The sequence below is a fragment of the Nycticebus coucang genome, chromosome 1, assembly GCF_027406575.1.
Source record: "Nycticebus coucang isolate mNycCou1 chromosome 1, mNycCou1.pri, whole genome shotgun sequence".
Lineage (NCBI taxonomy): Eukaryota > Metazoa > Chordata > Mammalia > Primates > Lorisidae > Nycticebus > Nycticebus coucang.
Window position 1 is genome coordinate 87620721 of NC_069780.1, and position 27939 is coordinate 87648659.

A 27939-nucleotide genomic window follows, 5' to 3' on the forward strand; every position below is an offset into this window, starting at 1 on the left:
GGAGAGAAGGGAACACTTTTACATTGTTACTGGTACTAAAAACTAATACAGCCTCTTTGGAAAAAAGTATGAAGAATCCTCAAAGAACTCAAATTAGACCTCCCATTTGATCCCATAGTCCCATTGCTAGGTATCTGCCCAGAAGTAAAAAAATCATTTTATCATAAGGGCACATGCACTAGATTGTTTATCACAGCTCAATTAAAAATTGAGTCAAAATGTGGAAACAACCTAAATGCCCATCAACTCAGGAATGGATTAACAAACTGTGTTATATAGTGTACCAAGGAATACTACATGGTCATCGAAAAGATGGAGACTTTATATCTTTTGTATTAACCTGGATGGAGTTGAAACACATTCCTCTTAGTAAAGTATTACAAGAATGGCAAAGCAAATATCTAACGTACTCAATACTAATATGAAGCCAATAGACAATCTACTATATGCCCACATAAAAGAAAAACTCAATTCAAGTTGGTGGGAAGGGAGATGAGGGAGGAAGGAGAGGGGAGGTGGGAAGGGGATAGGTGTGCTCCCACTTAATGAGCACAATGTAAGGGTATATGGCACAATTCTTGAGAGCAGGACACAACTACGAGATGTATAGGCAAACATTGTAACCTAGTTGTTTATACCCTCACATTAACCTCAAATTACAAAAAAAGAAGTATCTTGGTTAATATGGAAATGGGTTACATTTTTGTTATCAATTTTCAGCATAATGCCGTTTTGTCAGATAGTATATCATTGAAAATTTGTTGAAAATTATAATGTATTAACAGTTTCTTTGTGGAAAATGTACAGTTTATTTGAGGACATATTTTATGTACATTTAAAAACATAAAACTGTGTTTGAAATTCACTGTTATAAATGTATATGCCTACCAGTTCTTTGTTATTTACATGTATATTTTATTAATTTCTTTGCCTATATCTTCTATCAACTACAAGCAAGAAATGTTACAGTTTTCTGCTATGACTTAAAATCTGTCATTTTTCCTTTTAACTCTGCCATTTTTTTCCTCTTAATGTATTTTGAAGCTTTTTATTTACTGCATGAAGACTTAATTAACGTTGTGTGTATTTATAATTAATTTTATCTTTTATCATTATAAATCATCTACAGTCATATTTTGCTTTAAAATTTCCCTTATCTACTTTATTTACTGAGATTAATACAGCTACTGCCATTTTTTGTATTTATATTTATAGACATTTTTGCATTTTTTTGCAGTCAAAATTTCACCATTTATGTTTAAAATATCTATCTTATAGGCACAATCTGGTTAGGTTTTAATATTTTAATCCAGTCTAAAAAGTTAGTATTTTATACAAAATATTTAGTCAAATTACATTTAATGAAATGTTGTAATAGCTGGTTTTATTTCTTCTGTATTATTTTCTCTTTCTATTTGGGACATATGGTTGTTGCCTTGTTGTTCTTGATTGTCCAGAGTTTTGTAAAAATTTATTTTGAAAATATTTTATTACTTTCTATTGTTAATTTGTTGTTTATAGTATTTTGAAAGTTATTTCTTATATTCTAAATCAAGTTATTTTATAACGAACCACAACTGGATTAAAACTAGATCTAAAGCCTTAGAAACTTAAACCTTCATTTACTCCATTTTTTGTCTTGTATTCTTGTTGTTCTACATTTCATCTGTGTGTTTATTCTAAAGTATAAAAGACATTACAATTTTTTCTTAGCAGTTTTTGGCCGGGATTGGGCTTGAACCCGCCACCTTTGGTATATGGGGCCAATGCCCTACTTCTTTGAGACACAGGCACTACCCAAGAAATTACAATTTTTTAATGCACAGTTGATGTGGTTTTTTATTTACTCACATACTTATTCATTGGGATGCTCATTATCCTTTCTGTATTACATATTTTCAACAGGATCATTGCCAGCAAATATGTGGATAAATATAAAATTATAAACCACTATTAAGAAGAGAATAGTAGCAATATATTGTTAGGTTTATAACACATAGGAGAAAAAACATGCTAACAATTACAAAAGTTTGGCATAAAGAACACTGAATTATACTACTGTAAGTTTCTTACATTACACAAGAAATAGGTGAAAATCGTACTTTTAAGATTCAGTTTTTGAGTCAGATGTGAAGCAAAAGTTTAGAAGTAAAAGGCCATTTGTGAAGGTGAAAATTGAGCAATATCTATACATTCAAATGATCCAAAAGAATGTGAGAAAAGAGGAAAAAACATGAACCAAAAAATAAAAACAAAATACATATTGGACAAATGAAAAACAAATAGCAAACTGGCGCATTTAAGTCTACACATATTAATAATTAAATGAAGTTAAATGCTCTAAATCTGAACTTTCCAGTACGTTAGACATTCGTGGCTATTAAAATTTCAAGTGCTTAAAAAATAAAAAGTCTGTATCTTTATTATACTAGCCATATTGTATGTGTTCAATTTTATAGAACATTTCCAACAACACAGTTGTATCACAGCATTGGTATAAACATTCTAATTAAAATGTAGAGATTGCCTTGTCAAAGTAGATTTAAAAATGCAAATCTCAACTATTTTTCATCTTAAGGAAATCCAATTTAAATATGAAATGACAAATAGCTTGTGAGAAAATGGAAAATATAACAAGAAAAAATGTATATTAGGAAATGTTTTTTTTAAGTAGGTCTTAGACCAAGAAATATTTCCAGAAATAAAAAATCATTTAACAATGGTAAAGAATTTAACTCATTAAGCATACACAGAGATTCTAAATGTTTATATGCAAATGTACTTATTAATAGAGCTTCAAAACAAACATGACTCATAGTCTGGCATAGCTAATTTGAGAAATAGGCAAATCCAAATTAGATTTTGAGATTGCAACACTAATCTCTTAGTAACTGATAGAAAAAATAGACAAAAAAATTAATGCTAACAAATAGAAGATTGGAATGAGACTAATTTTACATAAAATAATCACAAAATAAGGCAAATGCTAGGCTATAAAATGTCTCAATAAAATTAAAATGAAAAATATGCAAAGTATGTTTCTAATCACAATGGGATTATATTAGAAATCATTTATAGAAAGAGTAGGAAAAATGGAATAAACTAAAAGATACTCAAATAACAAAGGTTGAAGGAGTTTAAAGAGGAGGAAAAATATTAAAAATTAAATAGAAAAATAGGTGAAAGTTTTATAGCAAAAGATAGATACTAACAGTTTGGATTAAAAAATTAGTTTTTCCAAAATATTTGTACCAGCAGCGTATGTGAGTTCACGTTGCTCCACATCTTTGCTAATGCTTGGTGTAATCAGTCTTTTTGAACTTTATACATTTGAGGTCCAGGTACGGTAGCTCAAGCCTATAATCCTAACACTCTGGGAGGCCATGTGGATGGATCACCTGAGCTCAGGAGTTGGAGACCAGCCTGAGCAAAAGCTGGGGGGCTCAATAGGGAATCCATCTCTACCAAAAATAGAAAAAGTAGCAGGCATTGTGGCAAATGCCAGTAGTGCCAGCTACTGGGGAGACTGAGAGAAGAGGATCACTTGAGCACAAGAGTTCAAAGTTGCTGTGAGCTATGAGAACCCCACCGTACTCTATCCATGGTGGCAAACTGAGATTTTGTCTGAAAAAAGAAAAAAATGCATTGAAATAATATATTATGAGAATCTTGATTTTAATTTTGATATCCCTAATAAATAATGACTGTCATTCTACATTTCCATAGCATATTTTGAGAGTTGTCAGGCTGTAACCTCATTGAGTGGATGTCTTAGTCTATTTTGTGTTAAGATAAATAAAGGGATACCTGGCATTGTGATATTGCCGTGTAGAGATAGCTAATTTCTACCTCACACCATTCAAAAAGTTATTTTCCTTTCTTTCTCATCCCATTCCTTCACTCTCCATTTCTTTACTTCAGAAATGAAAGAATTATTTTAGGAAGTTTAGGAAGCAAGGAGCATCAGGAATATTAATAACTGAGGAAGCAGATTTCTGCCTTTTAGCATGCCATATGTGGTCTCAGTGTCCTTTGTAGGTAGTTTATCATAGTAGCTCTTCCATAAAAATACGGTTCTCTATGAAGGATAAAATCTGGTAAATAAAATTTTATAAACCTTATTACACACATGGTATATTTTTATATCTTGGCATTTCCTTTAATATATTATTTATACAGGCAAAACAATATGTGTTGCATACTTTTTTATGATTATCCATTTATGTTCATTTTTCTCATAGTTCTTCTAATAACATACTGTATAAAATGGCCTTAGAAGAAATGTATCTTTCAAAGTTTGGAAGTAGGAATAGAATGTTAGTTAAAGTGTAGTATTTAGGAAAAAAATAAAAAGAGATTTTCATAATTCTCAAATGTAATTCCATGATACTAAGGTATGATTCAGTATATAATAAAACTTAAAGAGATTTGTCCTTTTTATGTGGTACCTAACCTGTCACCAATAATAATATCTTTAGGAATCTCTGATGGCTGTTTTGAAAAGAATTAGAGAATACATATGATCGTTCAATCTGAGACTCAAAAAAAAAAAAAGTAAGATCAACCTGTGACTGTTTCAGACATTAGAGATGTCTACATGCATTTAAAATATTTGAATGTCATAACTGATAATTTCAATTTTTTTATTTTAAGGTTTTGTGATACTGATAATCACAATAGCGCTGTCTTAAATAAGCTTTACCTTATCTAGACATTAAGTTATGTTATGAATCATCATAAGTGTTTGAAGTGGTTTATCATTTAAATTATAGGTCATTAAAATCAGATATATTTCTGATTTAAAAATGTCTAATATTTTTGGAGCATTAGTTATGTTCTAATGGCACTTTGTCATTAATTCCATTAATCCCCACAAAAATCCTCCAAAATGGCAAAATTATTTTCAGTTTTTGCTAATGAAAAATCTAAGCCCAAAGTGCTTACTTAAACAATAGGTACTACTTAAAACAACCAAGATGTCAGCATACACCATATGGTTCCTGTGCTTGTACTAATAATGGAGTAATTTATTGCTATTCTAACTGATCAGGTCATTAATGATGAGTGTGGTTATTGATATTTGTTGATAAGAATTTTTTCTCTGGCTCAGTGCCTGTGACTCAAGCGGCTAAGGCTCCAGCCACATACACCTGCATGGTGGGTTCGAATCCAACCTGGGTCCGCCAAACAACGACAGCTGCAACCAAAAAATAGTGGGCATAGTGGCAGGCACCTGTAGTCCCAGCAATTTGGGAGTTAGGGGCAGGAGAATTGCTTGAGTCCAGGAGTTGAAGGTTGCTGTGAGCTGTGATGCCACAGCACTCTACCCAGGGTGACAGCTTGAAGCTCTGTCTCAAAAAAAAGAGCATTTTTTCTCATAAACTAAAAGTGGAAATGAATTAAAAATAAGATACAAAGGTATTGAAAGTGGGAGAATGGAAAAACTGATTATTATAGTTTTTCATCTTCAGCATTGGGGGAGAAGATTATATAAGGAAAGAGAAATCAAGAAAGGAATGTAACAGGAACCTTGATTACGCCACTTTTGCGCATTTTCTAGTAGGATGCTAGAGTAGTTTAACCTGAGCACTTAATTCGCATGTGTATGCATATGTAATTAGACCATCCAAAATATACAATAATAACCAAGGGAAGTCTTTGAATAATGTTATAATGTAGTTTATCAGGGAGAAACAGCATCCATGATTCCATCTTCTACAGCAGTGATTTTGAATCAATTTTATCTCATGGCCTACTTGAACTTATAATTAAACTTATGTGGTACGCTTAAATTATGTTGATTAAAAAACAGTAAAAAAAAGAATATACTTTCTGTGCTTTGAACTGCTTTTGAAAATAATTTAATTAATGATCTTTAAAATTTTCATGGCACATCTCATATCCTTTTGCAACACACTAGTGTATTGCAGCAGACTGAAAACCACAGTTCCACAGGATGGTGGAATCAAGAGAGAAATTCACAAGTCACTTGTTTTTGTTTTTTTCCCCTCCTTTGCCACAAACTTTTTTTTTTTTTTATTGTTGGGGATTCATTGATGCCACAAACTTTTTAAAGGTGCCATGGCAGCAGGGGAAGCAGCAAGAGCTATATTAGTCACACAATTATGTGTTAATCTAAAATCAAAATAAAAAGTACTATATAATTAAAATGAAACAAAATCCAAGTGAACCAAAAGTACTAATGATAATATTTTGGGGGAAATAATAATATTAACTTTTTGACTTAGGCACAACACCTAAGGACTGGATTCCACACTGAAAAAAAAAATAATGCCATAAAGGGTAGATTTTTTTAAATTGACAAAATTGAAATATAAAATATAAAAAAATGACATATCAATATTATAGTTACTGAGGTTGGTAAATGCACTGTGATTATGTAATTAATATCAGCATTCCTAGGAAACACTCCCTGAATTATTATTTCGTGTGAAAGGGCCATTCTGTAAATAACTTATCCTCAATTGTGTCAGAAAAATAAGTGCATGTGTGTGGATGTAGGGAGAGAGTGGACAGGCATAAAAGATAAGGAAAACAAAATATTAGGAGACTCAGTTCTGAAATACGTATTTCATTCCATATATATTTTTAGAAGCTGGAGCTACATTACTAATACCAAAGAAAACTTACATTTAACATTTTAGAAGAATAAATGTCATATTTTAGATATCAGAAAGGATTGATAATTTTAATAAAAGAAATCTCAAGAGAATAAGAAGACAAAACACAGACTAAAAAAATAATTCTTGCCAAAGATATATCCAATAAAGTACAATTATTCACAATATACAAAGAACTCTTAAAATTCAACAATAAAGAATAAAGAATAGCCAATTTAAAAACTAAGGTAAACAGCTAAACATGCTTGTCACCAAAGAAGGTATACACATGGCCAATAAGCATCTGAAAAGGTGCTCAACATCCTATGTCAGAAAATTCCAAATTAAATCAACAATGAGATACCAATAGGTACTTTTTTTTGGTGTGGCCAAAATCCGAGACACTGACAACATCAAATCTTGGAGACAGTGTGGAATAATAACAACTCTCATTTGTTGTTGTTGGGAATATAAAACAATAGATCCAATCAGAAGGAGTTTGCAATTTAGATTCTCTAACATGCTCCTTGCTGTTTACCAAAATGAGTTGAAAATTTAGGTACACACACACACACGCACACATAGACCACAAGCACAGATTTTTATAATAGCCATATTCACAGTTGTCAGAATTGCAATTCTACTCAATTTGCTTTGAACCTTAAACTGGTCAAAAATAAAATCTAGTTTTAAAAAATGATAGCTGTATCTGCTGCTTGATTGGGTGGGTGTATTACTGCTAGTGTATTGCTTGGTTTTATTGATAATTAATGTATTAAATATAATAAAATAATTACTTGATAATTTAATTATAAATGTTTTATTGGTTGGCTAAGAATTAGAAGTGTAAATAAGGTTTGAGGTATATCTTTTGGAATTTCATGGATAGGATTGGTTTGACTATGACCATTTTGGTTGAGGTCAAGAGTCCTACATTTCTCTTTAGCTGACTGAGTGAAAAAGGTAGAATTTTTTTCATTGACATGTAATAAATGTGCAGATTCATTGGGAATATATGATACATATATGTAATGTACAATGTCAAATTTATGTATTTAGCACATCCTCACCTCATTATAAAAATTTCTTTTGTTAGGAACATTTCAAATCTTCTCTTCTAGGTATTTAAAAATATACAATAAATTATTGTTAATGATAGTCACCTTTCTGTGCTCTCAAACACTAGGTCCTATTTTTTTTTTTTTATTTAACTCTATTTTTGTACCTATTAACCAATCTCTCTTCATCCACCCCTCTCCATTTTCCCCAATCCTGGTAACCATCTTTCTACTCTCTACCTCTAAAAGATCAACTTTTTCAATTGTCATCTATAAATGAGAATATGCAATATTTGTCTTTCTATGCCTGCCTTATTTCACTAGCATAATGCCTCTAATTCCGTTTAATGTTGCTGTACATGGAAGTATTTTATTCTTTGTCATAGCTGAATAAATTTCAAAAGCATAAAAATATTATAAATAATTTTGATTAAGTAAATTAATGTTGGGAATTTCCAAATTTTTTAAATTTTATTTTTGTTTTAAATATCACTCAAATATTTTATTTTAAATATATTAATGTTACTCCACAGCTAATAAATTTAACTTGGACAGTCCTCTGGTCTTTATTAAAAGCTTGTTCTCAATTATATCCTGAATTAAATAAGAGATAAGAAGCTTCCAAGAGCACGGAATTTATAGTTTCATTACTCTGAAAAATTAAATCTAAAAATGCGTAAAAATCCACATTAATCATTTAGTTTCAGCACATAAATGTAAATGTCTTGGAACTGAAATTCACTTCAGACTGTAAGTAATAATTACTCAGAAACACTGCATGTGCTTTCTTAGATCCTATGTTTAATACAAGTGAGAAGCACAGGAGACCTGCACAAATCTGCACAAATAAGAGGATTAAAATATTTAATCAGTATAAAATGGTCACTATAAAGATTCATTAAGAAGCATTTTCAAAAAACAAAATCAAAGAAAATGATCTTGAAAACGAAGTCTGATGTTCAAGTTTATAATTGCTTTGACAAAATGTAGCTAATTTCTATGCAGCTATCTTTTCATGTTGTTTTTCTATATATAATAAATGAGCAAAGAAAGAAAAAGGAAGCTATTGAAAACAACAATGGCATTCAGTATCTTTGTTTAATACACAAACATTTGCAAATGCCCGCAATTCTTTTTCAATTTCTAATTTTATATGATTCATGCATTAAATTGCATCTTATTAAATTGCCTCTTTTAAGAAGTCACTTTGGGAAACATCTCTAGTTCTTAGGGAGGAATGTGCACAAACAAATTGTGTTATAGACAATGTAAGCTATGTTTATGATTTTCTTTCTTTTTTTTTTTTTACAGTTTTTGGCCAAAGCTGGGTTTGAACTTGCCACCTCCAGCATATGGGGCTGGTGTCCTACTACTTTGAGCCACAAGTGCTGCCATATGTTTATGATTTGCTATATAGAGGAAAGACTGACAAGTGAGAGAATCTGAATTTTTAATTTGTTTGGGAATTTTCTGTATATTATTAAAATATACAGAATAATTTTAAAGTTGTATTTCTTTAGAAGATCATCCAAGTGATATAAGTTTTATATTCTTATTAGCATATAATTCACACTTTGTTTATATTGCACTGTTTTATGCTGACTTATTAATATAATGATAATAAATATGTTAAGTTTTAATTTTTAATTTCTATTTGATGCTAGTATTTGTATCTATATATACATATTACTTTCTAATAAGCATAGGTTTTTCAAAAAGTAAACTTATCAATTGCTTAGTGCATACTTCTACAAATGATTAAACAAAAACTATGCAATTTTATTTATTTTTTATTTTTTTATTGTTAAATCATGTCTGTGTACATTAGTGCAATCAAGGGGTACAATATGCTGGTTTCATATACAATCTGAAATATTCTCATCAAACTGTTCAACATAGCCTTCATGACATTTTCTTAGTTATTGTATGTAGACATTTGTATTCTGCATTTAGTAAGTTTCACCTGCACCCATTCTAATATGCACCGTAGGTGTGGCCCCACCCATTACCTTCCCTCCACTCTAACCTCCCCCCTCCATTCCCCTCCCTTAGCCCTTTCCCCATATTCTTGTGCTATAGTTGGGTTATAGCCTTCATATGAAAGCTATAAATTAGCTTCATAGTAGGGCTGAGTACATTGGATACTGGTATCTTCTGTGACAGGAGTCAGATTGGACGGGAAAACTGGAGTTATCATTTTTGAGAGGAACATATGAATCTTCGTTATATATCTCATTCAAATCCAACAGCTCTGTGGCTTTCCAGCCACCAAATTTACAATCTCAGGTACTAAAATTTGATCAATTGACTAAATTTAGTAACCAATTTGCAAAGGGCATAAATTTTAGACATTTTTAAAAACATATTCAAATTTTGGAATAAAAAATATTGCATAATTACATGAACCCAGTAATTTTTAAAGCAATTTTAAAACAAGGTAAAGGCTTAAACTTGGACCCTTTTCCCCCTATATTTTATCTAAATAGTATCTCTCAGGAAAGATATACGAGATGCTAATTGTCATAAAAACTTTTTACTCTTGTAATCTTTTCCACAAAAAGCAAGATTTAATAGGATTAAATTTAAATGACAAATTTCAATGTATACACTTCTAAATACAAACATACATATATATGTATATATCTTTGCATACAGAAGGTGCCTGAAATTTATACACTTTGTAAGAAAAGAAAAAGGTGTATTAAAATTGGAATACTCAATATATACTGACAACATTTGTTATCTTGTATGTTGTATCTTGTATCTCTTGTAATTGCAGAAGTAAAATGTGAGTTGAGTATTATAATTTTAACACTGTTTCTTCCTTTCTTAAATTATATATGCATTTTTTGGCATCCTTTGTACATATATGCATGTATATGTATCTCTATAATAGGATAGCAAAAATGAAATAAATTATGGCAGAGTAATTATGGGAAACATAATTACTTATTTTAATCAAAAAGTTTCATATCTGTCCCTATTCCATTTCTGTTCCTGCTAACTTGCTCTGAATAACTGTAATTCCTCCCTCAATGCCTATTTTATAGTTTTTACATTAAGAATCAGAATGTATTGTGTATATGTTTTAGATTCAAATACTAGTTATGAGACATGGACACCTCTCATATTAAAATAAAGTTAATGTGACAAAGGTTAAGTGTGTATAATAGAGTTCACCAACAGTAACAGGCTCATCTGAGATGCTAAAATGTGGGGATATCTTAGTCCCCAAAATTAACATCTTTGGGAAAGGGGTCTATATATAACTTGCTTTTGAACTAAGCTACCCTCATGATCTTAACGATGTTAAAGACTAAATATCAATCTTCTGAATAAAAATATCTGTAAATTATTGAATTAATAAATATTAACAACTGATTGAAAGCCAAATTAGGGTGCTTTTTTAAAAAAATGTTTTCATACCTTTGAAACATTAGATTGGAAACAAAGAAAGTTTGTAACAAAGGGCTCAAAGAGAATAAACTGAAGACTTGATTTCCCAGTGAAGGTATGCCTTTTAAATTCTTCAGAGTCTTAAGTTAATAAGATTGAAAATAAAGCACTTAAAGTTCCACATTATTTTAATTTCAAACTTCCTTTTATTTCCAATTACTGTAATATTTTACATTAGTATTACTGTACTAATAAATGAAAAGAGAACCCTTCAGACTTTGATGGATCAAATGTATAATGAAACATTGGAAAATGGTAGATTTCATGTGGTGCAAGTAGTGAGTGAATGTTGTTGGCCCTTTGAGTACAGGGAAGGGGAACTTTAGAAGGATTCTGATAAAACATTCAGATTTACATTTTTACAAAGTCCTGATATTTAGGTGATAGGGACTGCTTTTGGAAAAAGTAAATTAACTTGGAAAAGTATTAACATTTAATACTATGTACAAGCCAGCATTAAAGGTACTTCTAAGAATATAAATGCAGAGAGATAGATAATGAGAAAAAGGTATCAAGAGAGAATAATTAAGGTGTCTTAAGGATAGAAAATCTTAATACAGTATTAGTTTATTAAATATGAAATGTCTGAATTCCTTAAGTACTAAGTTTAGGAATTGATATCTCTGACATTTCATTTTGATGCTTCTTGTTTAGTTTTTATTATGGAAGCTAATCTTCATTGTTTCAAATGTACATTTGGCTTGAGATAATTTTTTAAATTTTTTGAAGTAATTTTTGTGAAGCCATGGAGAAGTCAAAAATTCATATTATTTTGAATATGAGTTGTGTCATGGAATGAATTCAGTGCAGACAGTTTGAAATATCACCACAGAGTTTGAAAGGCTGTGGCTAATGAACGTGCAGTATACAGTGGTTTGAGAAATTCCATTCTGGTGATTTTAATTTTGAAATGAGCCGTGTGGGTGACCTGAGACCAAAGTGGATAATGATGAGCTGAAAGCTGTAGTGAAAGTGAATCCATCTCAACCTACACCTGAATTAGCACCCAAGTTACACATTACTATTCCAATACAGTTGGACAATTTGAAACAAATTTGCAAGTAAAGAAGCTGGGTAGATGGGTTTTGGATAAATTACAAAAGTTCAGAAGAGAAATCACCACCAAGCTTGTGTTTCATTTCTGTCACAACATGAAAGTGAGTAATTTCTATACTGTACTGTTTCAGGTACTGAAAAACGGATTCTTTTTCACAATCACAGCAAATATGTGCACTATTGTTGGATAAAGAGCTAATGGTGTCTGGTAAAAGAGCTGGTATTAGTCACAACAACTTCATGACACCTGGTCAATTGATGGCAGCCAATGTCTACTGCAACAAATTGGATGACATGATGAAGATGCTTGTGATTAAGCAGCCAAGATTGGTCAATAGAGACAGGTCCATCCTCTTGCTATGTTACACAAGCAATGCTGCTCAAACTATAGAAACTGGACCTGGAAACTGTCATCCAATATTCAGCAGACCTTGTATCCACTCATTAGCACTTCTTCCAGGCTTTGTATCACTTCTTACAAGGAAAAAATATCCAATTCTCAGCAAGCTGTGGAAAACACCTCCATAATTTCCTGGCCATTCATTTTTCAGGCTCTTCGCTACTGGCATAAACAAGCTACAGTGAAGATGGAAAACTGTTTCGATAGTTTAGGCACACACTTTTACTAATTGTACTGTTTCTTGTTTGGAATATAATAAACTAAACTTTTTATTTGAAATCGCACATCTCATATTTAATGAACTAATAAAATTTGTGTTAATGATGTAAATAAAAGAGAAAATGAGTTATTATAATGATGACCAGGTTACTAGAAACATTTCTTAAGCAGTAGTGCTTGTAATAGACTAATTTGTGTACAACACATCACAAAAGAAAGGTAAGTAATTTTTTTTCTGTAATTCAAATATTAGAAATTATTTTAAGTTTGTTGTTGGTTTTAAAAGAAACTATTCTTTTACAACTTTCATTAGATTGGGACATTGATTTTTATTTAACAGCCTTTGTGTAACTAATACTAATTTACATTATGCAGATCAAATTAAAGGATATTCATTAATTTCAAATTCAATAATTTCAAAGGCAATGTGAACTTTGGGTTTACCTTTTATGGACTAATATAACACTATATATTGTAGAATTTCCATTTTAAATAAAAAGCCCTGTTTCACATATGTACAACATAGAAGAGACATATGATGAATATTTCCTTTTTAGACATAATTTTAAAAAGAATGACCAAAGAACATGAATAGACATTTCTCAAAAGAAGACATAAATGGCTAACATGTATTTGAAAAAAAAAATTCTCAATATCACGATTTATCAGGAACATGTCGATCAAAATCACAATGAGATATCATCTTAAACCAATTAAAATGAGCATTCTCAGAAAGGAAAAAAATTCAAATGAGGAGGCAGAGGAAAGAGAATTCATTCTGTTGGTAGAAATATAAATCAGTACAGCCATTATGGAAAATGGTATGAAAATAGTTACAGGCAGGCACAGGAAGACATGTTCTCACTCAAATGTGGGAACCACAAAAGTAGATCTCATGGAGGCAAAGAGTAGAGAGATAGCAGAATCTGGGAAGGATAGGTTATGGGATAGGGAGATGAAAAGAGGTTGATTGGAATAAATACAGAGGAAGATAAGTGAAATGAGCTGCACTGTTTCATAGCACAGTAGGGTGACTGAAGCTAACAAAATAGTTTATATTTCAAAATAGCTAGAAAAAGAAGATAAGAAATTTTCTCACTAGAAAGAAATGATAAATGTTTGAGGTGATCTATATCCTAAAAATTCTAATTTGATTATTATATATTTTATGCATGTATCAAAATACCACATATACTCCTTAATCTATATAAAAATTATGTGTCAATTACATTTTAAGAGAACAGTAACTCTACCATATCAAAAAATATCAAGATAAAATATAATTAGAAAGTGTAAAAAAGTGTAATTTGGGGGCAGCCAAGTAACAGCTTCTTTGAAACCAGGAGTAGTGAGTTTGGGGAGAGAAGAATCCAGGCATCTCTGGCTTGTGGGCTCTGCCCAGAAACATCTCTTTGGGGATGCAGGAGACAGCAAGAGACTTCTGGACCCCAAGAGGAGGACAAAAGCAGTGAAGAAGTGGCAAGGAGTTGTGCTCAGTCTGATCCCACCACAGCTGTTAACTACAATAGCAGTGAGATTGTCAACAGGGAAGTCCTTCCCTGTGTTGTTTTTTTTTTTTAGTTTGTTTGTTTTTTTAAACTTGGGCATCAGTTGAATTACCCTGGGAGAACTTAGGAAAGTGTGTGGATGACAGCAAGTTTGTCCAGGGTCTGGGACCGAGTCACTGGGCAGGAAGGGAGCTAACATTGTTCAGCTGTGGGCCAGGGTGTAGCCATTGTAGGAGATCTGCCCCTGCAGTCTCTGCCCTCAGGGTTGCAGAGTGAGGCTAGTGACTGTGAACAGCACCAAAAGCCCGAACTGAGATTGAGGGGCAGAGTGGAGCTTTTGCTGTTTGGCATTGTTTGACAGCTCTCAACTGCCTTGCAGCCTCAGCTCACAGAGGCATAGAAAAGGCTGTTTTGGCACACCTGATAATTGGGCAGCCACCTCAGGAGAGATCCCAGCTACACATGCTATCCTGGGAAAGAATCTGCTTAGCCAAGGTTAATGGTTTGAAATGTCTTTTAAGTGGGCCGAGGAAAGATTCACTCTTTCAACCCAGCAATTTCTTTGAGGGCAAAGAAGTTTACAGAGGCCTCCAGTCTCCATATTATATAGCTGTATCAGCATTGTGATAAGTATCTAATACCTCATAAAATCACCTGTTGCTCAGAAAATATTCAGCAAGATACATATTCTGCTTTGTTTGGGGATTTTTTTCTTTTTTTTTTTTAATTTCAACTTTTTCCCCTAGTTTTTTTTTCTTTCTTCATTTTTCTAGTTTAAATATAATTTTCCATTGTTGCCTTCTTTAATAATAAGAATTTCATTTCTGCTAGTGTTTCTACTGTTGTTATTTGGTTTCCCCTCCAATTTTATACTGTAAGGCTTTCTGTTTGCTTGTTTTGGTTTGATTTATACAAATTTTGTCTTTCCTCTCTATTTGGTGGAGGTGGGGATACTGTGTCTGCTTAGGCTGGCAAAGAGCTTCTGACCACAAGGGAACCACCCAACCCAGTATACCCAGAGGCTGGTGGTTTTTCAGGAATGGATCAAAGTACCCTACTGTACACCTTTATTACTCCTGTCTTCCTCTTTATGTGCCTCTCTTCTTTTTGTCAATATTCCATTTTACTCACCCCCTCTCCTTTCTCTTTTTTCTTTTTTTTAAATCTTTTTTCCATTCTTGCTCTTCAATCTTCTCATCCCTTTAGTCCTGTACCAAAAGGACTCATCAAAGATCAGAGGCATGGCAACTTAGATCAGAGGCATGGCAACTTAAAGAGCAAGAGGAAGTGAAAGGAAAATTAGGGCAAGGAAATAGATAAAAGAAAACACTCATGAGGAAGAATCAGCAGAAAGATCCTCGCAACATGAAAAACCATACCAGAGCCATCACCCCAAGGGACTGTGAGGTAGCTACTACAGAGGATTCTACCTATAAAGAAATGTTATAAATGACAGAAGGGTAATTTAAAATTCAGATGATGAAAACAATGAAGGAAATTGCAGAAAAAGTGAAAAATAACCAAAAAAATGAAGAAAATTGTTGAGAGAGTGGAAAATAACCAAAAGGAAATCCACAAACAGAATCAAATAAGAGATGAATGATATGGCAGAGCTAAAGGAATTGAAGCAGTCAATTAGGGAACTTAAAGATGCAATAGAAAGTGTCAAAACAACAGATTGGATCATACAAAGAAAGAATCTCAGAGGTAGAGGACAAAGCTTTTGAAATAACTCAGATAATGATGCAGAAAAAAGGAAAGAGAAAACAAAACATTCACTGACAGTATTATGGGACTTTATGAAGCATTCAAACATATAAGGTATAGGTATCCCAGAAGGGGAAGAAGAATGCCCCAGAGGAATATAGCCCATACTAGAGAATATTATAAATGAAAAATTTCCAAATATTGCCAAAGATTCTGACACACTCCTTTCAGAGGGATATCAGATCCCAGGTCACCTCAACTCAAATAGAGCTTCTCCAAGACACATTGTGATGAGCCTGTCCAAAGTCAAGACAAAAGAAAGGATTCTGCCAGCTTCCAGGGTAAGCACCCGTTGACCTACAGAGGCAAATCCATCAGGGTGACTGCAGACTTCTCTAATGAAACTTTCCAAGCACGAAGACAATGGTCATCTACCTTTAATCTACTTAAACAGAACAATTTCCAGCCTAGAATTCTATATCTTGCTAAGCTAAGCTTTAAAATTGATGGAGAAATCAAATCATTTACTGATATACAAACATTGAGCAAATTGGCCACAACAAGACCAGCTCTATGGGAAATACTTCAACCTGTTCTACACACTGACCATCACAATGGATCAGCACCAAAGTAAGAACTCAGAAATTAAAGGACAGAACCTAACTTCTACACTGATGCAATAAAACTAAACAAGGGACTCTCACAAAATAAGATGAATAGAACACTACCACACTTATCAATTATCTCAATAAATGTTGATGGCTTGAGTTCCCCACTGAAGAGGCATATACTGGCTGATTGGATTAAAAAACACAAGCCACCCATCTGCTGTCTGCAGGAAACACACCTAGTCTCAAAAGACAAGTTAAAACTCAAGAGTTAAGGGTTGCAAGACAATTTTTCAGGCAAATGGAATTCAGAAGAAAAGAGAAGTTGCAATCTTATTTTCAGATACAAGTGGATTTAAAGCAACTGCAGTTAAAAAAGACTAAGATGGATACTTAATATTGGTCAAGGGAAAAATTCAACAAGAAGACATTTCAATTCTAAATATTTATGCACCCAACTTAAATGCTCTCAGATTCTTAAAACAGATCTTAATTATTCTGAGCAATATGATATCCTATAACACCGTAATAACAGGGACCTTAACATTCCTCTTACAAAGCTGGACAGATCTGCTAAACAGAAATTAAACAAAGATATAAAGGACTTAAATGAGAACTATAACAACTGTGCTTGATAGACATATATAGAAGGCTCCATCCAAAAGCTAAAGCATATACAATCTTCTCATGAGCCCATCGAACAGTCTCCAAACTGATCATATCCTAGGACACAAAACAAACAACAGAATCCAAAGAATTGAAATTTTACCTTGTATCTTCTCAGACCACAAAGTACTAAAGGTGGAACTCAACTCCAACAAAAACATTCAACCCCACACAAAAGCAGGGAAATTTAGCAACCTTATGCTGAATGACAGTTGGATGCAGAAAGAAATAAAAAAGGAAATCATTAACTTCCTTGAGCATAACAACAATGAAGACACAAGCTACCAAAACCTGTGGTATACAGCAAAAGCAATCCTGAGAGCAAAATTTATCTCTATAGATGCCTACATCCAAAAAACAGAAAGAGACTGCATCAACTAACTCATAAGCCATCTTATGGAATTGGAAAAGGAAGAACAATCCAAGCCTAAACCCAGCAGTAGAAAAGAAATACCGAAACTTAAAGCAAAGATTAATGAAATTGAAAACAAAATAATCATTCAGAAAATTAATGAAACAAGAAGTTGGTTTTTTGAAAAAATAAATAAAATAGATAAACCTTAGGACAGACTCACTAGACTTGGAAAAGTAAAATCTCCATTAACCTCAATCAGAAACGATAAAGGGGAAATAACAACAGATGCCACCAAGATGCGAATAATTATCTCTGAATACTACAAGACTATGTCTAGAAATTTGACAATGTGAAGAAAATAGATCAATGTTTGAAATCAGACCCACTCCCTGGACTTAGCTCAGAAGAAATAGATTTCCTGAACAGAACAATTTCAAGCACTGAGATCAAGAAACAATAAAAAATCTCAAAAAAAAAAAAAAATGCCCTGGTCTGGATGGCATCACACCAGAATTCTATCAAAACTTCAAAGAAGAGCTTATTCCCATACTACAGAAATTATTCCAAAAAAGTAAGGAGATGTTTTGTATGGTTGATGTTATTTCCGAACTTGATATGGGCCTGTTCAACATTTTCACACCTCCCCAAAAAGAAAAGCCCAGGACCAGATGGTTACACGTCAGAATTCTACCAAACCTTTAAAGAGGAATTAGTACCTAAATTACTCAACCTGTTCCAAAAGGTAGAAAAAGAAGGAAAACTACCCAACACGTTGTATGAAGCAAACATCATCCTGATCCCCAAACAGGAAAAGACCCAACAAGAAAAGAAAATTATAGACCAATATCACTAATGAATATAGATGCAAAAATATTCAACAAGATCCTAACAAACAGAATCCAGCAACACATCAAACAAATTATACATCATGACCAAGTCGGTTTTATCCCAGGGTCTCTAGGCTGGTTCAATATATGTAAATCTATAAATGTAATCCAGCACATAAACAAATTAAAAAACAAAGACCATATGATTCTCTCAATCAATGCAGAAATAGCTTTTGATTATATCCATCATCCCTTCATGATCAGAACACTTAAGAAAATCGGTATAGAAGGGACATTTCTTAAACTGATAGAGACCATCTACAGCAAACCCACAGCCAATATCATATTGAATGGAGTTAATTTGGAATCATTTCCACTCAGATCAGGAACCAGACAAGGCTGCCCATTGTCTCCATTGCTTTTTAACATTGTAATGGAAGTTTTAGCCACTGCAATTAGGGAATAAAAGGCAATCAAGGATATCCATATAGTGTCAGAAGAGATCAAACTTTCGCTCTTCACGGATGATATGATAGTATATCTGGAAAACACTAGGGACACTACTACAAAACTCTTAGAAGTGATCAAGGAATACAGCAGCATCTCAGGTTACAAAATCAACACTCATAAATCGGTAGCCTTTATATATACCAACAATAGTCGAGTTGAAAAAACAATTAAGGACCCTATCCCATTCACAGTAGTGGCAAAGAAGATGAAATATTTGGGAATTTATCTAACAAAGGACGTGAAAGATCTCTATAAAGAGAACTATGAAACTCTAAGAAAAGAAATAGCTGAAAATATTAACAAATGGAAAAACATACCATGCTCATGGCTGGGAAGAATCAACATTGTTAAAATGTCCATACTACCCAAAGCAATATATAATTTCAATGCAATCCCTATTAAAGCTCCACTGTCATACTTTAAAGATCTTGAAAAACAATACTTCATTTTATATGGAATCAGAAAAAACCTCAAATAGCCAAGACATTACTCAGAAATAAAAACAAAGCAGGAGAAATTACACTACCAGACCTCAGACTATACTACATATCAATAGTGATCAAAACAGCATGGTATTGGCACAAAAACAGAGAAGTAGATGTCTGGAACAGAATAGAGAACCAAGAGATGAATCCAGCTACTTACCGTTATTTGATCTTTGACAAGCCAATTAAAAACATTCAGTGGGGAAAAGATTCCCTATTTAACAAATGGTGCTGGGTGAACTGGCTGGCAACCTGTAAAAGACTGAAAGTGGACCCACACCTTTCACCATTAACTAAGATAGACTCTCACTGGATCAAAGATTTAAACTTAAGACATGAAACTATAAAAATACTAGAGGAGAGTGCAGGGAGAACCCTTGAAGAAATTGGGTTGGGCGAGTTTTTTATGAGGAAGACCCCCTGGGCAATTGAAGCAGCTTCAAAAATACACTATTGTGACTTGATCAAACTAAAAAGCTTCTGCACAGCCAAGAACGCAGTAAGAAAAGCAAGCAAACAGCCCTCAGAATGGGAGAAGATATTTGCAGGTTATGTCTCCAACAAAGGTTTAATAACTAGAATCCACAGAGAACTCAAAGGCATTAGCAAGAAAAAAACAAGGGATCCCATCGCAGGCTGGGCAAGGGATTTGAAGAGAAAATTCTCTGAAGAAAACAGGTGCGTGGCCTTCAGACACATGAAAAAATGTTCATCATCTTTAATCATCAGACAAATGCAAATCAAAACTACTTTGAGATATCATCTAACTCCAGTGAGACTAGCCTATACCACAAAATCCCAAGACCAGAGATGTTGGCATGGATGTGGAGAAAAGGGAACACTTTTGCACTGCTGGTGGGAATGCAAATTAATATGTTCCTTTTGGAAAGAGATATGGAGAACACTTAGAGATCTAAAAATAGATCTGCCATTCAATCCTGTAATCCCTCTACTGGGCATATACCCAGAAGACCAAAAATCAAATCATAACAAAGATATTTGTACCAGAATGTTTATTGCAGCCCTATTCATAATTGCTAAGTCATGGAAAAAGCCCAAATGCCCATCGATCCACAAATGGATTAATAAATTGTGGTATATGTACACCATGGAATATTATGCAGCCTTAAAGAAAGATGGAGACTTTACATCTTTCATGTTTACATGGATGGAACTGGAACATATTCTTCTTAGTAAAGTGTCTCAAGAATGGAAGAAAAAGTACCCAATGTACTCATCCCTACTATGAAACTAATTTAGGACCTTCACATGAAAGCTATAACCCAGTTACAACCTAAGAATAGGGGAATGGGGGAAAGGGTGGGGAAGGAGGGGGGAGGTGGGTGGGTGGGGCATTGATAGGATTACACCTGCGGTGCATCTTACAAGGGTATGTGTGCATCTTAGTAAATGTGGAATATAAATTCTCAGCAAAATAACTAAGAAAATGCCAAAGGCTATGTTAACTAGTGTGATGAAAATGTGTCAAACAGTCTATGAACCAAGTGTATGGTGCCCCATGATCATATTAATGTACACAGCTATGATTTAATAAAAAAAAAATTAAGGAGAAAAGAATTTCCCCAATACGTTCTACAAAGCAGGTCTTTTCCTGGTTTTGGTATCAGGAGCAGGTCTTTTCCCGGTTTTGGTATTACCTTGATACCAAAACCGGGAAAAGACCCAACTAAAAAAGAAAACTTCAGACCAATTTCACTAATGAATATAGATGCAAAAATTCTTAATAAAATCTTAGCCAATAGATTACAGTCTCTCATTTAAAAAGTCATACATCACGATGAAGTAGGTTTAAATGCAGGGATGCAAGGCTGGTTTAACATATGCAAGTCCATAAATGTTATTCACCATATAAACAGAAGCAGAAACAAAGACCATATGAACCTCTCAGTAGATGCAGAAAAAGTCTTTGATAAAAACTGCACATGCTGGCATGGATGTGGACAGAAAGGAACACTTTTACACTGCTGGTGGGACTACAAACTAATATAACCTTTTTGGAAGGAAGTATGGAGAAACCTCAAAGCACTCAACCTAGACCTCCCATTTGATCCTGCAATCCCATTGCTGGGCATCTACTCAGCAGGAAGTAAATCCTTTTACCACAAGGACACTTGCACTAGACTATTTATCACAGCTCAATTTACAATTGCCAAAATGTGGAGACAGCCTAAATGTCCCCCAACTCAGGAATGGATTAACAAGCTGTGGTATATGTATACCATGGAATACTATTCGGCTATTAAAAAAGAAATGGAGATTTTACATCCTTCGTATTAACCTGGATGGAAGTGGAAGACATTATTCTTAGTAAAGCATCACAAGAATGGAGAAGCATGAATCCTATGTACGCAATTTTGATATGAGGACAATTAATGACTTAGTACGTGGTGAGGGGTGGGGAAGGAGAGAGCAGAGAGAGAAGGAAAGAGGGGTGTAGGAAAGGAAGAGCAGAGTGGGAGGGAGGGAGGGTGTGTGAGAAGGAAGCACAGAGAGAGGAATGGATGGAAGCGGGTGGGGGTCTCAGTGTGCGATACACCTTTTGCGGACAAGACACAAGTATCAGAGGGACTTTATCAAACAAATGCAATCAGTGTAACATGGTTTCTTTTAACCTCAATGAATCCCCAATAATAAAAGAATGAAGTGTAATTGTATTAACATTGTCTAAATTGCTTAATTCATTTCTAAAATTGTAATTTGTGCTTCACCAAAAATCCAAAATCAATATACATATTTAATCAAGTATTTCTTTCTATCCAACTAAATAATCCACTCTGATAGGTAATATGACTCTGAAGTTACTTAAACTTAAATTATCTTCTTAAGAGGCTTATAGAGGAAAGGAAAAAGATAATTTTAACGTAATGTCACAATTCTACAATATGCTTTTATGTAGAATGTTATATGAAAATGTAAGAAAAGTAGTTCTTTCACTAAGTTAGGATTTAGAATATTCAATGTTATTCATAGAAGTTAAAATTAGAACAAGTGAAATTATGTATTTCAGGATATATACACAGTGTATATGCAATCCACATTCAAAGAGTGCACAGAAAGAAAACATTAGATTTCAGAAAAGATAATATTTTGTCCTTCAAGATACATTTTAATTCAAGCTACTAAAATATTGAAGAAAATTGATCCTTACTAATAGAGAACTGGCAAAACCAAAACATCCTGAAAAACTTGTTTCCATCTACACCCTCATCACCACCTTCACACTTACAGGCTGAGATATCCACAAAAGGCATTTAGAAAAGGTACTAGAGGACATGCTCATACCTCCAACTGTTACTGCAAAATGTGGATCTACTAGCAGCTAGTACCAGAAATAAAACACTCAGCATATGGAGCTTAAATTTGATATAGTTAGTACCAAATTACCTATCATCCATTGGGTTAGGTAAAGTGTAAATTCTGTAGTAGATCATTGGTTAAGGATTGTATTGAGTCCAACATAATGATCAAAACCATTAGGCAATCATTAACGTTCATTAGGTTCAATTATATCACAGGAAAATGCCTTCATCTTCTTACATCTCCTAAAACACAGATAATGCTAACTCCCCCCCTTTTTTTGTTTACTAACCCTTTATCTCCAAATTCTAATGAAAAAAATATATATTTATGTTCATATTCTGTCTGATACCCTTAAATCCATTTGTGAATTTTAATTGGATAATTAATTAATAAAAGTCAATATTGGGTTTAATTTTAGTCTTTTTTTAAATTTAAAATTAATATGAAGGTAAAAAATTTTAGGTTACATTATTCTCACTTCTAAGGTAAAATTCAAGTTGTAATTGAGCCCTACACCCAGTGCAGAACATTCTCACATTGTGCATTTTAGGTGATGTCCCACCAATTGCCCTTCCTCCTCCCACCAATCATCCTCCCTCTTTCCACATCCCCTCTTTCCTCTCTCCCCTCCACCTTGCTAGACTATATTTGTGTTATATCATTCATGTCGATGTATAATTATATATATATTGGTTTCATATTAGCATTGAATACCTTAGACATTCTTTTTTCCATTCTTGAGATACTTTACTAAGAAGAATGTGTTTTAATTTCATCCAGGTAAACATAAAGTCTCCATCCTTTTTCATAGCTGAATAGTACTCCATAGTATACATATGCCACAATTTGTTAATCCATTCATGGGTTGGTGGGAATTCGAGATGCTTCCACGACTTGGCAATTGTAAATTGAGATGCAATAAATATTCTAGTGGAAATGTCTTTGTGGTAAAATGATTTTTTACTTCTGGGTAGGTACCTAATAATGGAATTGCAGGATCAAATTGAAAATTGACTTTTAGTTCTTTAAGGATTCTCCATCCTTCTTTCCATAAGCGTTGTATTAGTTTTCAATCCCACCCAGCAATGTAAAATGTTCCCTTCTCTTCACATCCATGCCAGCATCTGCATATTTGATACATTGTGCTGTGGGCTAATCTCACTGGAATTAAGTGATAGCTCAGGGTGGTTTTGATTGGCATTTCTCTGATAATTAAAGATGATAAGCATTTTTCATGTGTTAGTTGGCAATTTGTCTGTTATCTTCAGACAAATTTCTGTTTAAGTCTCTTGCTCACTTATAAATAGGGGTTGTTTGATCTTTTCTTGTTGGTTAATTTGAGTTTTCTATAGAATCCCGTTATTAGGCCTTTGTCAGATTTGCAACATGCAAAAATCTTCTCCCATTCTGAAGTCTATCTGTTTTCTTTGGTTGTGGAAACCTTGGCTATGCAGAAGCTTTTTAGCTTGATCAAATCCCAATAATTTATTTTGTTGTTGCTTGTGATTGTCAGGAGGTCTTCCCGTAAAATCTTCTCCTAGGCCAATATTTTCAAGTGTTTTCTCCACACTCTCTTTTTGTGTTTTTATTGTTTTTTTTTTTCTTAAATTTAAATATTTTATCCAGAAATAATCAGTTTTTGTCAGTGGTGAGAAATGTGTGTTCAGTTTCAGGCTTCTGGCTAACCAGTTCTCCCTGAACCATTTATTAAACAGGGATTCTTTTCCCCAGTGTATGCTTTTCTTTAGTTTATCAAAGATAAATTGGTAATGTGCAACTTGGTTCATCTCTAGATTCTCTATTCTATTTCATGATCTATATCTGCATTTTTTTGTGCCAGTACTATGCTGACTTGATCACTATAGATTTGTAGTATAACCTGAAGTCCAGTAACATGATGCCTCCATATTTGTTTTTATTTCTAAAAATTATATTGGCCATTTAGAGTTCTTTCTGTTTCCACATGAAACAAAACACTATACTATACTCTTCAAAGTATGACTTTAGTGCTTTGATGCAGATTGCATTATATCTGTAGATTGCTTTGGGTAGTATGGACATTTTAACAATGTTGATTCTTCCCAGCTACAAGCATGGTATGTTCTTCAATTTGTTAACATTTTCAGCTATTTTTTCACTCAGGATTTTACAGTTGCCCTTACAGAGATCCTTCATGTTCTTTGTTAAATATATTTCCATGTATTTCACCTTCTTTGGCACTACTGCAAAAGGTATAGTCATTTATTTTATTCTCAGCTTGACTGTTATTGGCATATATGAAGGCTACTGATTTGTGGGCATTGATTTTGTATCCTGAGACACTTCTATATTCTTTGATCGCTTATAAGAGCCTTGCAGTTGAGTCTCTGGGATTTTCCTAGTATATGACCAAGTCATCTGTAAAAAGCAAGAGTTTGACCTCTGTCCCGTCAGCCTCACATGTTCCATTGTTCAAAGTTGTAATATTTATTTTTTTTAATTTTTATCTTTTCATATTAACATGAGGGTACAAATGATTAGGTTACATTGTCTGTGTTTCTAAGGTAAAGTTCAAGTCTCACTTGACCCTTTTATCCACGGGGCATGCTGAACACCCTCACATTATGCTCTTCAGATGATAGTCTTTAAATATCTGTAGCAGAACTGAGTCTTTTCTTTTAATAAGTAGAAAAGACATCAATTCTCATTATCCACTATTAAGTTCATTGGTTTATATATGGCCACTAATATAGAGAATATGAAATAATATTTTAACACAATAAACAATAAATCAGACTTAAAGAAAAGAAACTTTGACAACTTATTGTAGTGTTTAGCCATAACACTTTAAACTCCAGGAAATTGAATGAATATGTGCTTATTTTTGTTTTGCTTACATGTAATATAAATCATTCTCTTTTTTATTGTAAAAATTATAAATATATCATACACACATTCAATAAGAAAATACGAAAATTCTTTAATATATAAATAAAACTTAAACGGACATAGCACTTGAATATATATAATTTGTCTCTGTTATTCACTTATTATATTCATTTTTAGATCTTTTCCTGTGTTCCTATGTGGAGTTTTTATGCTATATTTGTATACTTGTGTGTGTGATTGTATGAATGTGATAGTTCTCTAAGTCTCTTCACTTATAAATAAAAATAAAATGTACACGTGGTAGTAACCATATTTGATTATTTTTTTCTAACCTTCAACTTCTATAACTCCAGATATCATCTATTATTTTTTTTCTAGTTATCTTATACTATGCTCTGGAGTATTTCCCACATGCTCAGTAAGAGGACTTAGAGAAATCATAATTACTGGGTGTATCAAATACTATGCTTTCTTCCTTTGTGTAACATACTATTATTTACTATTAGAGCTTCCACTAGCACAAATTGCCTTTACAGGCACTGGCTGCATCTACTTGGAAAAGCTTCTGCTTCCCATCCAGCCTTTCATGGGCATGGCTTCTGTCTTGACTGCATAGTCAATGTTTACTCCGAAACCATACTGTCTTTGACATAGAAGTGAAATGAGTAGCCTTCTCACATTGCATCACACATTGTCAGCTGTCACCAAGGCTTTTTTCTTCTTCTTTGTTTTTTTAGTATCACAGAGTCTTTTCTAAATACAGCATTTTCTGATTCCCCCCTGTTGTCACCATGAGCTGCTCTTGGATTTCAGGGGCCAGTCAATTCTCCCATTAATTTTGTAATGGTGTATGTGGATAGGATTTCTTTTGCTTTCCGCCAAACCCCAATGATTTACACCACAAAAATGAGGTTGAGGAATCCAAATATGTGCCAAATACATCAAAAGAGGCCTGAATTTCAGGGGTGGGTACACATTATGCCTAGTTGGGATATCTACCCAATTGTAGATAGTCCTACAAATGATGTGTGTAGTCCTAACAAATGATGAACTCTTTCATCAAAGATCTTTTGTGAAATACTATCTGATGTAATCTGTTAACAGTTTGATATTTCTAAATTTACTTTAGAATTATTTTTGCCTTATTGCTATTTTAATTCATAAGAAGTAAAATCCACTCATAATTTGTTTATAATTTCTGAATTTAATTTTATGTTAATGTATGGCTATATCGAGGTTCATTAATAATTATCACTTTGACTGCATGGTTTATACTTATCTCTTTTGTTCATTTACCATTTGATTTATATGTATCATAAGGTGGAAATACAGCTTAGTATTTTTTCTGTACAATAAAATTTGAGTGGAAAATTTAAAAGGTATCATGAAAGAAATTAGAATCTCAGAAATGGGTTTTAAAATTTTTTTACCAACTAACTTAAAGCAGTTTGGGCAAATATTTAATAGATGCCAAATACAATTAATTGCTGCTATTGCTATTTTTAATACTTAACATGTACTGAACCTGTGAACCTCACACTGGAAAAAACTACCATAGTGTTATTAATAAGATGGGAAGGCTAGAAAAAAGGCTTTAAGAAATTTAGCAGTTGATAGCATGATTAGGGAGCCCTATAAAATGAACTGGCATAGGAGGACAGATTATTAGTGCAATTGTAAGCCAATTGATATGCTTGTAAGAATTCCAAGAGGAGATGTCCCAGAGAAGTGTCCTGGTGACCTTAACAAGAACAGTGTCACTAGAATGATAGGAGTCAGAGGCTGGATTTAAAGTAATTGAGCAGTGAGTAGAAAATAATGAATAGAGACAGAAAATTCATACAAAAGCTCATAAAAAAATAAAATTGTAAAATAAACGAGAGCTAAAGTATGAGCTGGAGGACTGAGGGTCAAGAAAGTGTCTTTATTATTACTGTTATTATTATTTGGTATGGGAAAGATTTAATGTGTAACAATATTGAAAGAAAGAGTACAGTCCATAAGAACAAATTTGTATCCAGAGGCTGTGAAGGAAAACATAAAACCATGCAGCTGAGAGGAAGAAGGGGATGTATAAAAAGCATCAAAGGAATTGGTGGTAGATAAAATAAGAGTCGTTTCCTGTAATGAAACAGTAGGGAAAGCAGTCTAGAGAAATGTGTATTTTTAATTTAATGGTACCAAATTGAGGATCATCTGATAAGACAGCTTATTTCTTCTCATTAAAATAGATCTAGGGTTATTTGCTCATGACCTTAAAGGTAAGTCAAGGAGG